The sequence below is a fragment of the Anabrus simplex genome, chromosome 1 (assembly GCF_040414725.1).
Source record: "Anabrus simplex isolate iqAnaSimp1 chromosome 1, ASM4041472v1, whole genome shotgun sequence".
NCBI classification, from domain to species: Eukaryota; Metazoa; Arthropoda; class Insecta; order Orthoptera; family Tettigoniidae; genus Anabrus; species Anabrus simplex.
In genome coordinates this window covers 1557913777-1557929613 of record NC_090265.1, presented here as the reverse complement: position 1 = coordinate 1557929613, position 15837 = coordinate 1557913777, and the positions used below count along the sequence as shown (strand labels likewise).

General features: G+C 42.7%; 1 protein-coding gene and 1 long non-coding RNA gene across 2 annotated transcripts in view; one reads left to right on the top strand and one right to left on the bottom strand.

The window, feature by feature from the left end:
- The window catches only part of LOC136862274 (nose resistant to fluoxetine protein 6), a 415203-nt gene that overhangs the window by 341589 nt on the left and 57777 nt on the right, over positions 1-15837 (top strand). The gene's annotated exons all lie outside the window — the stretch shown is intronic.
- On the bottom strand, positions 894-15017 carry LOC136858513 (uncharacterized). The gene is made up of 3 exons (XR_010858644.2): positions 14899-15017; positions 8390-8536; positions 894-1470 (listed from the first exon to the last, which is right to left on the bottom strand). It is a non-coding gene; the product is annotated as an uncharacterized lncRNA (long non-coding RNA).

Sequence of the window (15837 nt, the reverse complement as noted above, 5' to 3'; positions counted from 1 at the left end):
GGCTGAATATGGACTCTAGGACCATGTGTGGTCCCTCTCGTTTCTATATTTCTTCACTTCTTGATGGCGAATGAAACCTACAACCTTCCAGATGGGTTAGGTATCGTTAACTCGAGTATTTTATCGCATTACTGAACTTCATTTTCAGATCTTCACATTGTTCCCATTTGCACCTTCATATTATTCAGATTTCACAACTTTTCTTACAGAATTACCAAAACGGTTGATTTTATTACTTTAGGAAGTATATTGATGCCGTTGATAGACGTAGTGATGTATTAGTAATGTAGGGTGGCCATATATCCTATTTTATCGGACATAAAATCCTTCCATGTGGATTTCTGGAAATTTCAGCAAATGTCCTTTCTTTTTGGGTTATGGAGCAACATTTTACCTTAAATAGCGAGCGTTGCCTCTCGCTATCGATGTATTGCCCAGTCACAAGCGACAGCAAAGAGTTTTTTTTTTTTTTGCTATTTGTTTTACGTCGCACCGACACAGATATGTCTTATGGCGACGATGGGATGGGAAAGGCCTAGGAAGTGGAAGGAAGCGGCCGTGACCTTAATTAAGGTACAGCCCCGGCATTTGCCTGGTGTGAAAATGGGAAACCACGGAAAACCATCTTCAGGACTGCCGACAGTGGGGCTCGAACCCACGATCTCCCGATTACTGGATACTGACCGCACTTAAGCGACTGCAGCTATCGAGCTCGGTAAAAGAGAATTTAATCGCAGTTATAGACGTAGATATGAAGAGACTGTTTTCTTTTCTAATGGACGAAAGAGAATCAATTTCAAGTGGAGACAATAAAATAAATAGTAAGTGTTCAATACAATTTCAGACATTTGAATTGTTTGGAATTTCATAAATATTTGACAGGAAACAAAAAGTTGTCTTAAGAAATAGGCTGTTTAATGAGGCACTCTTGATATCGAAAGGAAGACGATGATAGTAACAATGAAAAGTATCACCGTGAAAGCAATGTCAGTAATGATATAACAATTCTTCATAACTTAGTTTGAAACTGTTAGGCCCTTTTACACAACAATAATCATAATCATCAATTTGAAACTGAAATAAATAGTCAAACATTGTACTTTTCTGTAAATGATCGTATTATGCCTGTTTTAAAACTAACAGCGTGGATAACACTGTTCAAGTTACATACCGTATCATAATTATTGGTCATGCAAAGTTGATTGAGATGAGTTGAATGGTACAAATCTCCTCTTTTTCCTACCACTAAGATATAATCACTCTAAACTGGCAAGAAAGCATAGTCTTTGCAACTGAGCAATATTGAAGTACTATCTCTAAGTTAGGGTATCTTCCCGCTAGGTCCTATCACCCCGTCTTCGACAGCACTGCTAAAGCTATAGGGACAGCGTTGTGTTCCACCTGTTTAGTGGTCTGTTTCCAAACTTTCTTCAGGCGCTTCTTCAAGCTACGACGTTCCACCACATGGGACTGTAATATACAAATGTATCAATTAAACATTAATAAAAATTAGCATTTTATAAAATATTCACATACAAAGGTAAATAAATCAGAAAATAAGTTCCCCTCATGTTTTCAGATAGATAAAGACTGATCAAGATAGAGAACACTGCTTTATTCTCCACATAATCACCAACAATATGAAAGTACTTTTCATAGCGTAAAATGTCCGACTCGTTGGCTGAACGGTCAGCGTACTGGCCTTCGGTTCAGAGGGTCCCGGGTTCGATTCCCGGCCGGGTCGGGGATTTTAACCTTAATTGGTTAATTCCAATGGCACGGGGGCTGGGTGTATGTGCTGTCTTCATCATCATTTCATCCTCATCACGACGCGCAGGTCACCTCCGGGTGTCGAATAGAAAGACCTGCACCTGGCGAGCCGAACTTGTCTTCGGACACTCCCGGCACTAAAAGCCATACGCCATTTCATTTCATTTTCATAGCGTAAAATGAGTGTGTCTTTTCCTAATTGATGTTCTAGCTGTTCGGTGAAAACCTGTAACTCATCCAGAGTAACAAATCTATCCTCCCCTATTTTTTCATTAATGGCATTAACTGTTAGGCTAACGAATGTGTCAGATGTTGTTTGACAGCCACTCTGCTTCTTCTTCTTCTTAGTCTGTTTACCATCGAGCTCGATAGATGCAGTCGTTTAAGTGCGGCCAGTATCCAGTATTCGGGAGATAGTAGGTTCGAACCCCACTGTCGGCAGCCCTGAAAATGGTTTTCCGTGGATTCCCATTTTCACACCAGGCAAATGCTGGGGCTGTACCTTAATTAAGGCCACGGCCGCTTCCTTCCAACTCCTAGCCCTTCCCTGTCCCATCTTCGCCATAAGACCTATCTGTGTCGGTGCGACGTAAAGCAACTAGCAAAAAAAAAAAAAAAAAGAAAAAAAAACATTGTTTACCCTCCAGGGTTGGTTTTAACCTCGGACTCAGCGAGGGATCCCACCTCTACCTCCTCAAGGGCAGTGTCCTGGAGCTTCAGACTCGGGGTTGGGGGATAAAACTGGGGAGGATGACCAGTACCTCGCCCAGGCATGCTATGCTGAACAGGGGCCTTGCGGGGGGATGGAAAGATTGGAAAGGACAGGCAAGGAAGAGGGAAGGAAACGGCCGTGGCCTTAAGTTAGGTACCATACCGGCATTTGCCTGGAGGAGAAGTGGTAAACCACGGAAAACCACTTTCAGGATGGCTGAAGTGGGAATCGAACCCACCTCTACTCAGTTGACCTCCTGAGGCTGAGTGGACCCAGTTCCAGCCCTCGTACCACTTTTCAAATTTCGTGGCAGAGCCGAGAATCGAACCCGGGCCTCCGAGGGTGGCAGCTAATCACACTAACCACTACACCACAGAGGCGGACCAGCCACTCTTCTACTACTGAAAATGTTTCCATTCCGTACCCTGAAGGAGTACGGCGGGCCTCCTAGAGGGTTACGCCTTCTCAGGCCAAGGCGATTTGAGGTGCGGAGAAGGTGAGGTGCTGGTCGCCGTAGCCTTTAACAGGATCTGGCCGGCAATTGCCTTAATGAAGGAGAATGGAGATCCACGGAAACCATTCTCAGGACAGCCCCTCCGCCTCCCGAATGCAGAGCTGCAAGGTTAGTAAAATTAGCCCTTGTTGAGCCGAAGCTCACACTGCTTGGTCCAGCCACTCTGCTCTTCATCTTTCATAGTCGTTGGGGCCTCTGCAAATTCACGGCACTACGTCCATATTTTCTCTCCGCATACAGACACAATCTCCTCTGAATGTTGACAGCATACGTAGTACGTGCTCTTGCCTACAGAAAACATATTACTATACTAGTGCGGGCTCATAGGCGTTGCCAGGGGATGGGGAGGGGGGGGGGGCTACTGGGGGTTAGAACCCCCTCCCCACGGAATTTTTACAAAAAGAAAATATACAGGAACTGACAATAGACCACAAACTAAATAAGCATTCAGAGACATAATTGTGGAACTAATATATCTGTAATTCCCTTGTATTAGTGTCCTCATAATGATAAGTCATTCATTGTGTTCTGCCATCATTTTGTGACTACAATTCCCCCACCACACCCCACACCCCAATCGGCCGATCCTGGCTACGCTGTTCTATGGACCTCTTCTTACGGCCATTGTCTCAGTTACTTCACCATTTCGCAAATGTGTCAGTGCTCCGGTTTACCGACTTGTGTAACAGTTTTTTCTTTCTTATTTACAACTAGCAGTTACCCGCGGCTACGCTCGCGTGGATTCCTCGGTACTGTACTAAGACATTATCTGAAAATCCCTAAAGAATTAACGCTCACCGAAAAATTGAGTTTCATTTACCACAGAAACTCTTTGTAAATCACGATTGTGATATTGTCTCTTGGAGCTAAAATGACCATGCGGCATACAACCGTACATGTGAGAAACAGTCTTCTCTCAAATCGAAAACAAACAAAAAAAACATGTTTCTTTAGTTTTAAAAGAGATTCCAAATACCGTACCTATTTCCACGCCTGTAACATCTTCACTTTTTGAAATATAAATACTCCATAAAAATAATTCGACCCTTTTATCTGTCCTTTCCCCATACTCCACCTAAATGGATTTCCGAAAAAAAAAAAATACATGTTCCTTTACTTTTAAAGAAGACTACCAAATGTACCCGTGCTTCGCTACGGTATTCTACATTGTATACGGATTTCTCCGTAAATTACTGTAAATGCAGTGAGTAAGACTATATTAAATTGCACCTACAAACGGACTTCACCATCAGACGACTCGTTCAGTGTTCTACATGGTTGGTCCCATGACGTCTTCTCGTATCTCCTATATGTATGGTTTGATAGAGTTAAAGTCATTGAATGGGGTGAAATTTTGTACAGTTTCCATATACTACTTTATATTTTTGATACTCATGTGACAGATAGAATCATTAAAAATTTGTCTATCACATGGCCACTGCACTGGTCATGTCAATGTGCGAGCCGAGTGTCATGATTCTATCTTTCCTTTAAGTGTGCCAAATGACAACATATACGTGTAAAAGTACAAAATTAACATAAAATCGAGAAATACAGCTCTATTTAACGTATTAGGGATAGAAATACGACAAAAAAGTCATAGGTCCAAAGTTGTATATCTCTCCAAAATGAAAGGCGATTGTCCTTTCTGATTTGTGATACGACTTACCGATTACCCACCAATTATCCTGAAACGAAGGTCTGCACCGTCGTTAAAATTGCATCCATATTTCGATCTTTTCCGGGTCCAAAAGATATACATTTGCATAGCTTCGAATATTTCCTCAAAGAAAAAAGTGTCCAGTTTTCGGGATTAGCACTCGCATACATACGGAGTAATTAAGGAAGAAAAATAATACATCTAAGAAAGCTGACATTAATATAAAATGGATTATAACTGAGGATAGCCGGATGACGACAAATATGTAAATGCCAAGTGAATGTATTGGAAAATCAAATGCCCCTCAATAAATTATGCTGGTGTGAGTTATGGATATAAGAAAGCGATAACACAGGAGAAATTTAAGCGCAGGGATTCTTAGGTAAATAGATAAGAAGATGAGTAATGGTGTTATTACTCGAGCTATTCGAGGACGGTTATAACCTCCAACGATATTCCGCCAATATCCCGCAGAATGGCCGATTGACGCCTCTCTTGCCTTCTACCCAAGTAACAACCACGAATTTACAGGCATGATGAGGAAAATGGCAATACGTTACTTCCCTGCTGGCATGCAGTCAGAGACGTTGCCACGGTAACCTGTAGGTTCGTTGTCGGTCTGTTGGTCACTCAATGCAGAGCATGATACCCGCAGAAAATAGTAAATTTCTCCGTCATTTGAAGAGTATGGTAAATTATGAACATAACGAAAGTTGTTTATAATGAAGATGCGTTTCACATACGGTCCACGGAGTTTACAGAAAATCAATAGTATAAGAGAAAATGGAGGAAAACCGTTCTGTTTTCCTATAAATCCCCCGTCTATTCAAAGATTTTAATATGATATGCATATAAAAACCTTCCTCGGGGTGAATATAATCTAAATATGAAGTTTGGTTGAGATCTATCCAGCCGTTTCGCCGTGATGGTGGAACAAACAAACAAACAGACACGAAAAATAAAACCCACCGATTCGGTCTTGAGTTGACCCAAAACGGATAAATATGCAAAACAAACGAAATTACAGACAGCGGACCCCCTACAACTTTATTTATATAGATTCCAAATACCAATTTTCACATCTGTAACATGTTACGTTTTTGACATATATTGTAGATATACCGGTACTCATTTTAAAAATTCACCCACTTTTTCAATTATTTTCACCCCTTAAGTGTATTTTCCGAAAACAAAAAAATTGTTTATTTATTTTTAAATGAGATACCAAAAACAGTTTTCACGTCTGTTACATCTTCAGATTTTGGGATATAAGTATCCTCATAAAAGTAATTCAACTTCTTCTTCACTTCTTTCCAACCCTCTCCCCTTTACGTGGACTATCCGAAAACCATAAATACGCGTTTCTTTATTTTTAAAGGAGATTCAAAATACCAACTTTTACATCTGTAACATCTTCAGTTCCTGACATCCTCATAAAGGGAATTCAACTCCTTTACTTATTTTCAGCCCTCCCCCCCACTTAAGTCGATTTTCCTAAAACAAAGAAATGCATGTTTCTTTACTTTTAAATGAGATTCGAAATTACAATTTTCACGTCTGCAACATATATGTTTTACATATAAGTATCCTCATACAAATAATTCAACTAATTTTTCAATTCTTTCACCCCCGTCCCCTTAAGTGTATTTTCCGAAAACGAAAAAATACCTCTTTCTTAATTTTTAAAGGAGATTCCGAATGACAATTTTCATGTCTGTGAGACAGAAGTATCCTCATACAAAGAATTCAACTAATTTTTCAATTCCTTCACCCCCCGTTAAGTGGATCTTTCGCTCTTCCGGTTTCTCTTCTATAATCAAATCTAATAATTTACACTGACTGACAGAGCAAATGCAACACCAAGAAGGAGTGGTCAGAACTTTATGCCAATTGCAGGGTAGACTGACGTCACTGAGGTATGCTCATGATGTGAAATGCGCCGCTGTGCTGCGCACGTAGCGAACGATAAATAGGACACGGCGTTGGCGAATGGCCCACTTCGTACCGTGATTTCTCAGCCGACAGTCATTGTAGAACGTGTTGTGTGCCACAGGACACGTGTATAGCTAAGAATGCCAGGCCGCCGTCAACGGAGGCATTTCCAGCAGACAGACGACTTTACGAGGGGTATGGTGATCGGGCTGAGAAGGGCAGGTTGGTCGCTTCGTCAAATCGCAGCCGATACCCATAGGGATGTGTCCACGGTGCAGCGCCTGTGGCGAAGATGGTTGGCGCAGGGACATGTGGCACGTGCGAGGGGTCCAGGCGCAGCCCGAGTGACGTCAACACGCGAGGATCGGCGCATCCGCCGCCAAGCGGTGGCAGCCCCGCACGCCACGTCAAACGTCAACCGCCATTCTTCAGCATGTGCAAGACACCCTGGCTGTTCCAATATCGACCAGAACAATTTCCCGTCGATTGGTTGAAGGAGGCCTGCACTCCCGGCGTCCGCTCACAAGACTATCATTGACTCCACCGCATAGACGTGCACGCCTGGCATGGTGCCGGGCTAGAGCGACTTGGATGAGGGAATGGCGGAACGTCGTGTTCTCCGATGAGTCAATCTTCTGTTCTGTCAGTGATAGTCACCGCAGACGAGTGTGGCATCGGCGTGGAGAAAGGTCAAATCCGGCAGTAACTGTGGAGCGCCCTACCGCTAGACAACGCGGCATCATGGTTTGGGGCGCTATTGCGTATGATTCCACGTCACCTCTAGTGCGTATTCAAGGCACGTTAAATGCCCACCGCTACGTGCAGCATGTGCTGCGGCCGGTGGCACTCCCGTACCTTCAGGGGCTGCCCAATGCTCTGTTTCAGCAGGATAATGCCCACCCACACACTGCTCGCTTCTCCCAACAGGCTCTACGAGGTGTACAGATGCTTCCGTGGCCAGCGTACTCTCCGGATCTCTCACCAATCGAACACGTGTGGGATCTCATTGGACGCCGTTTGCAAACTCTGCCCCAGCCTCGTACGGACGACCAGCTGTGGCAAATGGTTGACAGAGAATGGAGAACCATCCCTCAGGACACCATCCGCACTCTTATTGACTCTGTACCTCGACGTGTTTCTGCGTGCATCGCCGCTCGCGGTGGTCCTACATCCTACTGAGTCGATGCCGTGAGCATTGTGTAACCTGCATATCGGTTTGAAATAAACATCAATTATTCGTCCGTGCCGTCTCTGTTTTTTCCCCAACTTTCATCCCTTTCGAACCACTCCTTCTTGGTGTTGCATTTGCTCTGTCAGTCAGTGTATTTCTACTGTTCATAACTTCTCCTATTTCCCAATTAAAGAGTTCACTTACCGGTACGCGTTTTGTTTCTATGTACATTGTACTAGTTCTTCAAGTCTTTGTTGTTATACATTCAATCCACAATTTCTTCTTTCTGTTAATTTTTTACCCTGTCATTTCACCATAGTGTTTTTGTCTTGTCTATTATTTCTGACTGCCGACAAATGCGCTCATTCTTCCATTCCTATAAAACGTTCGAGATCTCCAACCTTTGGTATAAGTTGGTTTTGTTCCTTCACAAAACGTAATATCGCGGCCAATAGCATACGCACACGAAAGAGTAATGTGTTCTACCATTTCTTCGAATATTACATTATACGATTTAAAATACAAAAATACTGTATATTTGAAAATGGTTCTTTGAATGAAAAGAAGAATTTTTAATGACTAAATATTAACCTCTGAACAATTATCACATTCATATTCTATTCACCTTACCTTTTCAGTTTGTTGTTCATCATCGGGGAACATGTTCCACGTGAAAGTGTCCGGTGCTTTATAGTGCTTGTGGTTTGGTAACGCTACAGCAAACACCATGACGGCACATAGCATCAATAGCAAGATAGCGAAGGTGCGCATTGTATGCTGAAAAATAGGAAAAAAGTCACTTTTCATATTTAAAATAACGCATCCAACACAAACTCATTCTTAAGATTTTATTCTCTAATTCAGTGACATATTATGACCAGAAAAGTTAATTAACTTTCAACAATATTCTGTTAATTGTTTGGTGCCGCTCTAGTAGTGACTACTGAGAAACGCCGAAGAACTGATATGTTGTCATGAATGGGGTTCCTTAAACTGCGAGTAAATTTACAGACAGGCCTTCGCATTTAAAATTCTCGTAAATGGTAGCCGATTATGCTGAGACTACATTATATACCGCAATGTTGTGGACAGTACCCAATTAGTCATAGGGACTATTTTAAAGAACATCTTACAGTGGGAATAATAATAATAATAATAATAATAATAATAATAATAATAATAATAATAATAATTGAGAGTCGCCTTTCTATACTTGCATGGAGTCTGTAGAGTACCCAGTTTGCCAGGCCTAAAGGCCGAATGTTCTTCCTATCAACATGCCTTGGTTCTAGTGAAAATCTCATCCGAAGTCGCAGAGATTCGAAGCCAGGACAACGGATTTGGAAGCCAAGTGGCTAGTCCATGCACCATGTCGCCTCAAATACTAATTATTATTCTTCTTCTTCTTCTTTCGAATGGGCCACCAGAGGACCACGTGCCAATTTCAATTCCTTCTTCTTTGTTCTTTCCTTTTCTTCCAGTACGCTTTCATCTGTTCACTATGTTTCTTCTTTCTGTCTTCAGACCACTTTGAACCAGTCGTTTTTACTTTCCTACCTTGGAATCCTTCTATTTTCAATACTTTTAACCGAAAGCCTTCTCTATTATTTATTTCTTCTGTTGTTATATTGTTTTTTTCTAAATCCTTTCTTACTTCGTTGACCCAGCTTGTCGTTGATTTCTTACTCCACAAATATCTGAAAATCTTACTGGTTAATCTACTATCTTGCATTCGATATAAATGTCCAAAAAACATAAGTCTCCTTTTCCTCATTACATCTGATATATTTTCTATTTTTTTATATATTTCAGCATTACTTCGTAATTTCCAACCTTCTGCTGTGTTTTGTGGGCCTAATATTTTCCTCATGATTCGCCTTTCTAGTATTTCTAGCTTATCTAAATTATAGTTTAATGCCAGACACTCGCTTGCATATAGGCATTCTGGCTTCACTACTGTGTTGTAATGCCTTATTATTTTTATTATTATTATTATTATTATTATTATTATTATTATTATTATTATTATTATTATTATTATTATTATGCCGGGCTGGCTGACTCAGACAGTTGAGGCGCTGGTCTTCTGACCCCAACTTGGCAGGTTCGATCCTGGCTCAGTCTGGTGGTATTTGAAGGTGCTCAAATACGTCAGCCTCGTGTCTGTAGATTTACTGGCACGTAAAAGAACTCCTGCGTGACTAAATTCCGGCACCTCGGCGTCTCCAAAAACCGTAAAAGTGGTTAGTGGGACGTAAAGCAAATGAGCTCGAATTATCAAATTTTAATAATAATAATAATAATAATAATAATAATAATAATAATAATAATAATAATAATAATAATAATAATAATAATACAAACTCAGTAGCTCAGACTATAGAGTGGTGGCCTTCTGAGCCCAAGTTGGCGGTTCGATTCCTGTTCAGTCCAGTATTATTTGAATGTGCTCAAATAGGTCAGTCTTGTATCGGTAGATTTACTGGCCTGTAAAAGAACTCCCGCAGGGCAAAATTCCTGCTCCTCCATGTCTCCGAAAATCATCAAAGCAGTCAGTTAAGCGTGAAACCAATAACATCACTAACATTCGTTATTATAATAACCAGAGGACTCGTACTGCTCCGTAAGATATCGTGTCTTGATATAAAACTGCTCCATGCGCCGCCTGGGTACTTTCTCGAACGTTTATTTTTATGATTTATATTACCGGTTAATTATGTGTAAAGTGATTTTTTGTAGATTGAAGTTGATTGATATTTTACGAAATATTGCGAAATACGCTATAGATATGACTAGCAAATGTACCCGTGCTTCGCTACGGTAATATACTGTACAATGTATGTGGATGTCTTCGTAAATTGCTCTACACGCGGTGAGTGAGATTTTATTAATTTGAATGTCTCTTAGCGTTATCGAAGAAACGCCATGGGAAGGTCCCCATACATTCTTTCCCGTGTAAGATGCGAGTTGTGGAGTTCTGATGATAACGGCAGGCTCACTTGCCTACTGTCATTCACAAATGCTTTGGGAAGTGCCATTATAATAGCAGGTTCCTTTGCCTACTGCCGGTCACGACCGATTTAGGGAGTTTTCGTTACAATGGCAGGCCCGCTTTCCTACCTCCAGACACATTGCATTCGAGAAGTTTTCATTATAATGACAGGCACCTTCCCTACTGCCAGTCAAAATTTAGTTTTGCAGTTATCATTATAATGACAGGCCATTTTTCCTAATGCCAATCAGCTTTCTGCCATTCACATTGGAGTTGGTGAGTTTCGATTATAATTGCGGGCACCCTTGCAACACAAGCGGGTAGGGAAGGTTTGAACAAAATATCATGCTCCCTTGCCTTCTACCAGTCACATTGGGAAGGGAATTATTCATTACCATGGTGGACTCTCCTTACTAATGCCAGTTACCCAGGAGTTGGAGAAGGACCCCATTCCTACTGCCAGTCAAAATAGATGTGGGGAGTATTGATTACAATAGCAGACGCCCTCCTGCTGACAGTCAGTATCAATATTGGAAAGTATTAATAATAATGTCACACACACCCTTTCTAGACACTAAAAATTGACTTCAATGAATAGAGATCGGTATACGGAAGTATATGCACGTTTACAATATTTCAGACTTTCATTTACAGATTAACTGCTGCTTAACGGTACGTCATATTGACAAACGGATTGCACCATAAGACGCCACTTTTAGCGATCTACATTGTAGATCCTATGACATTGTCTCCTATCTCCTCTATTTATTGGTTGGTTTGAGTGAGAAACGTTGAATAGGGCGAAATTTAAGTACAGTTGTACTACTGCATTGCTTTCCGCATACTTATGTGACAGATAGAAACATAGAATTTGGTTCACATATGACCACTATGTGAGTCAATGTTCGCGCCGAACGTCATCATTCTCTCTTTACTATAAGTGTGTCAAACTATGAAATATATTCGTGTAAAAAGCACACACTTTACGTACAATCGAGAAATGCAGCCAAATCTAACGCATAAAGGAAAGAGATACATTAAAATGTCATAGAATCAAAGCTGTAGATCACTCAAAATTGAACGAAATTCGCGCCTTCGGTTTTGTGATACAACTTTCTATTTAGCCACCAAATACTTCGAAACGGAGGTCTGGACCGTCATTAAAACTGCCTCCATATTTCGACATTTTTCGGGGGGAAAAGTGAAAAATTTAAACATCTTGGAATTTTTCCGTCGGTCACAGGCCAAAAGCTATAATTTTACCAAATTTCAAATTCTTATCTTGTCTAGCAGATTGTGTCGCCATCTTGATTTGGGAGAGGGGGTAAAATGAGGACTTCCCTGAAACTTTTAAGCCCACGAAACGTATATGTTATCGCTTTGGATAAATATATCATACTGCGTTCTTATGCTGAGCACTACATTTGAAACCCCCAGCGTGCCCCCCCCCCTCAGAAAAGTTTGAGAATTTTGAAGTTTTCTAAGGATTCTGAGGTCATTAGCTTCTCCGGTACCAAGTTTTAAGTTTCTGAGATGCCTGGAAGTGCCTCATTCATTCACGTCTATTTTCATTTTTATACCAATGTATAAGCACCGAGTGTCTAAACGTCATGGGAAGGGGTGTCCCATTAGAAAATATGCCGTGTATGACCCCTGAGCATTGCGGCTAGCTGCGGCGTAGATGAACAGTCTGCCACAGATACCAGTGTCGTAAAGATGGCAACACATCGCGAGTTAAATGACTTTGAACGTGGGATATCATCGGCGCACGGCGCATGGGTCATAGCATTGCGGAGATAACACGTGAATTCGGGTTTCTGACGTCAACAGTGTCGAGGGTGGATCTTCAATATCGCAGAGAGAATGTTACCAGCCACGTAAATCGCCGCACGGGAAGATCACAGGTGTTTAACGAATGGCCATCACGTCGCCTCCATAGAAACCATACTGGGCGCTTGACGGGCTACTGTGAGTCAGAGCACCACCCAGTTGAATGTTGGGAGTCAGGAACCCATTTCTACCAGGACTGTAAGGAGGCAACTTCACCTCATAGGCTTCACCAGCCGACGACCAACTCGTGTCCCTTTGCTGATCCCTCGACACAGAGCTCAACGACGTGCATGGGCCCGCGAACATCGGCAACGGACCATGGAAGAGTGGCGGCGTGTGGCATGGTTCGATGAATCTCGATTCCAGTTGTATCGAGCTGATGGGCGCGGGAGAGTGTGGCGTATGCCGCACGAAGCTATGGATCCTGCATGTCAATAAGGTTGTGTCCAGGCGGGAGGTGGCTCATTTCTGGTCGCGATTAGGTCCCATTGTCCGGCTGCAGGGAGCGCTGACAAGTGCACGTTATGTGGACATTCTTTCCCTTTCTGGCCCTAGAGTACCCTGATGAAGATTCCATGTTTCAACAGGACAATGCGCCATGCCACCGCTCCAACGTGGCACGCAGGTGGTTGGTGGAGCACTCCAGTGGAGTTACGACCATGGATTGACCCTCCAGATCCCCCGATCTTAATCCATTCGACCATTTATGGGACGCTGTCGATGCTGGTATACGCTTCATGAACACCACAATAACTACACAAGACCAACTGCGGGTAGCAGTGCAAGATGCGTGGGTCCAGATCCCTCCAGAGCGATTCCAACACCTTGCAGAGTCGATCCCTCGCCGTATTGCTGCCATTTTGAGGGCTCACGGAGGAGCAACTCGTTATTAACATCACATTCAGAGTCTTCCCATGACGTTTGGCTACTCAATGCATATAGCTCGCTCCAAACCGACTTACATTTATGGATATAGATGAACACGATTCCAACTTTATTGGGAGTCACCAATCAGCCTGGTGAACCCGTAAACTGGGGATTCAACACTAATGTATGTTGTTTTCGATTATTTTTACTTGTCACTCCCTCGCCACTCCACCCGTAGGGATGCTAGGTGTGTCTTATCCTACGGTATTTTTCTCCAGATAGAATTAAGTCATATGTGTACCAAGTTTGGTTAAAATTGCAGGTTTGCCTATAGTCGCCGTCATTTTTGATTGTTTGGTTTCGCCGATCTCTTTAGTAAATATATTGCTCCTTAAGAGTGAGCAACAGTCCGCGTCTGTGGTGCAGTGGTTACTGTAATTAGCTGCCACACCCGGAGGCCCGGGTTCGATTCTCGACTCTGCTATGAAATTTGAAAAGTGGTATGAGGGGTGGGACGTGGTCCACTCAGCCTCGTGAGGTCAACTGAGTAGAGTTTGGGTGGGGGTGGGGGATGACACCTCAGCCATCTTCGAAGTGGTTTCCCGTGGTTTCCCACTTCTCCTTCAGGGAAATGCCGGTATGGTACCTAAGTTAAGGTCACGGCTGTTTCCTTCGCTCTTTCTTCTCTATCCCTTCCAATCTTCCCCACAAGGCCCCTGTTCAGCATAGCAGGTGAGGCCGTCTGGGCGAGGTACTGCTTCTCCTTCCCCAATTGTATCCCACGGACTGAGTCCGAGGGAAAAACCAACCCTGGAGGATAAATGGATTAAGACAGAAAAAAGAACTTAATGGCAGGCCTATCGATATATAGCTGATAATTTCATTTGGTAATGATGTTGATAATAATAATAATAATAATAATAATAATAATAATAATAATAATAATAATAATAATAATAATAATAATAATAATAATTGAAAACATTCTTTTGGAGATGTATACATAAATGTCCACATGTATGTTTCCTAACGTAAAATTGTGAACTTCAGTTGCTGGTTGGATGGTCACCGAAGATGCCAGGTCACGCCACAGTAGTGAACTGCGGTAGACATATCAGAACGTTTAGCGAGTGTACACCTAATGTGTGGATTAGGATTATTTATGTCAACGTCAAGAATACGGCGATTTCCCCATCTTCAAGAATCTATTTGCAAAGACCAGAATCGAACCCACTATAGCTCGCTAAACAGTTGACTGGAATGCATCCATAATCTAGAAGTTATTTCGTAGTAGATCATGGGATCGTGACTCTGCAGAAGTGGTTGTCGTGAGGGAAGGCTTGTAAAATCCGGAATTATTACTCAGGCGAGACGGACGCGGTATTCCTTCCAGAACCCTCAGTCGAGACGTACGTTATCCCAACTGTGCTTACCACTAGCTTGTTCTTACCTCAAGATTGTTCTGTTCACTGTGCCGAACACTGGCTTTTCTTATAGACACCGGAAAAGGAAATGCGTCATCTCCAACCTGCAATTCCTTTTACGTATTTCGGTGTTTACACAGATGTGTGTTTTGCGTGCATGAACTCTAGCAGATGGCTATAATTAGAAGACAGGAGTCGACCTTGCCTACAAACGTGCCATGCATTGTACAAGCAACATAACACCTTTGCGTGCTACCGGTTAATCACTCTATTGAAACGGCACTGATGAACAACAACAGTGCTCCCATCGGCTGTTGATCAATGAAGGAAACGGGTCGGGGTGGTACAGATACTTGTTTTGCGGCATAAGAGATGAAGCACCGTTGCACTTCGACCGACGTCTGTCACCCAAAGCGAATCCGGCTATGAATTATTCATGTGAGGTACTTTTCGCTTTAACAGAGCCATAGATGAACTAGGTCTAGACCATGCATGGCCAAACCCCGAATCATTTAATAAGCAATACACAAAGCCAGTAAACGCGTCGCATTTTGGAAGGTAGATGGAGCATAGGGTCCGCCTCTGTGGTGTAGTGGATAGTGTGGATAGTGTGATTAGCTGCCACTCTCAGAGGCCCGAGTTCGATTCCCGGCTCTGCCACGAAGTTTGAAAAGTGGTACGAGGGCTGGAACGGGGTCCACTCAGCGTCTGGAGGTCAACTGAATAGAGGTGGGTTCAATTCCTACCTCAGCCATCCTGAAAGTGGTTTTCCGTGGTTTACCACTTCTCCTCCAGGCAAATGCCGGGATGGTACCTAACTTAAGGCCAAGGTGGCTTCCTTCCCTCTTCCTTGTCTATCCCATCCATTCTTCCCATCCCCCACCAAGGGCCCTGTTCAACGTAGCAGGTGAGGCCGCCTGGGCGAGGTACTGGTCAACCCCCCAGTTGTATCCCCCGCCCCAATG